The sequence below is a fragment of the Agelaius phoeniceus genome, chromosome Z (assembly GCF_051311805.1).
Source record: "Agelaius phoeniceus isolate bAgePho1 chromosome Z, bAgePho1.hap1, whole genome shotgun sequence".
In the NCBI taxonomy this organism is placed as follows: domain Eukaryota; kingdom Metazoa; phylum Chordata; class Aves; order Passeriformes; family Icteridae; genus Agelaius; species Agelaius phoeniceus.
Genome location: NC_135303.1, coordinates 22,307,296 through 22,309,065, shown reverse-complemented (window position 1 = coordinate 22,309,065; position 1,770 = coordinate 22,307,296).

Below are 1,770 nucleotides of genomic sequence, written 5' to 3'. Positions count from 1 at the left end.
CATTAATGAGTAAAGGGATAGGAGGAGAAGAAGAAAGTGAAAGCCCCATAAACTTTTTAAAAAGAAATAGTGTAAGCTGAATGTGTGTTGTAAGAGCCAAAAGATTTGTATGTTTTCTGTAATTTAATGCATACCAATACACAAAGCTTATTAAGAGTACTCAAGCCTCTTGGGTTACTTTAGAAGCATGAATTATTTCATAAACATACCCTGTAGCTCAAGGTGTATGAAGGCACACAAGAGGGTAAATAAAGGAAGGCAATAAACAGCAAAAAACTTGCAAATTGAAATTTAAGGCTGTAACATCTCCTAATTTTTCTCTCAGAGACTGGTATAAAGCCCAGTATTAAATATCAGCTTTATTACTTGCAGTATAAGTTAAATACAGATATACAATGGTATTCCCTTTCTTGGAAATTCAATGCCAGTCATATTGAATATATTTGCAGTTCAAAGCTATGAAGATCAGGTTCCCGAAAAATGCCTTACCCATTAATTGGCCAGTCAAAAGGCTGCCTTTTGGTAATTTCCTATTTCCATTGGTATATACTGCTATATTTTCATATTTAAAAGATTTAGTTATAAATCAAAGGATCATTGTCCTCATCTTTAAAAATAACCTATTTCCCAAGAGGAGTATCATTGCCACTGGATTATCTCTGGAAGCATTGCCTTACACATGGCTTTCTATGGAAAGTGATGATCTCTTTCCAGCAGCCACCTCAGGTAAGGAGCAAACAGATGGATATTGCACTCATGTTCCCTTTTACTTTGAAACTCATGCAGAAACTTTAAGTCCCAAGCCTTTCAATTACCCCAGTTTGCTTTGAAATAAATAATGTTGAATGGTCAATCAGAAGTCAGGTAAGATATTAATTTCTGTTTTGTGTAAAGAAAAAAGCAACAACCTCTGGTACTAGACTATTTTTTACTAAACATATATTTTTTACCTAATTGTTCACAGCAATAAAAATGAATGTGTTTTTCCTCTTAAAATTTATAAGTGCATCTAACCAAAAGAGGGGAGACCTTATCAAGCAGTAGAGAATGTAACAGAGTATTCATTTAAGGTATTTTTAAGGTTTTTTCTATTAAAAAAGGATTCTTCCAAAATAAGGCAGGGCCTCAAATTTTCTTCTTCCTTTCTTGTTTTCCTTCTTTTCTCGAAAGTTGACTTTATTTTTGGAAATCCAGTGCTCACAAAAAAAAAAAAAAAACCCCAAAAAACCTGAAATAAGTCTTATGGCTTTCTATGTCAAGTTCTATGATGATATGTATTATTTTCATTGGTAGAAGCAGGAGGCACTCCATGATATTGTTTTTATTCACCTTTTGCCTCATAATCACAGCGTCACTAAGGATGACTATCTAACTAAAAGATAAACAAATTTACTTTAAGGAGCCAGACCTTCAGTCTACCATGGCAGGTTCTGATGATGCAAATACAGAATGGCTTTTTGCAGGCTTTTAAGTTAATACAGAGCTCCTTATAACCATCAGTCTATGGGGCCACACTTTCATGGATCAGACCTATATTCTTGGTTATGCTTTGTGCACTACTATAGTTGGTTATGCTAATGAATTCCAAAATAATGTACAAGGAAAATGAGCAGAAATATGTAAGAAAAAGGAGGTAGTCCTTTCCAAGTTGTTGTTCTAAATTCCCCCAGTTTCTTGGCTCATGGCGACCGCCTGTCCTAAACTGCATATGTAGAGAGGGGAAAAGTTCAAATATACCCAGGACAAGATTAAGACACAAAAGAGGCCAAA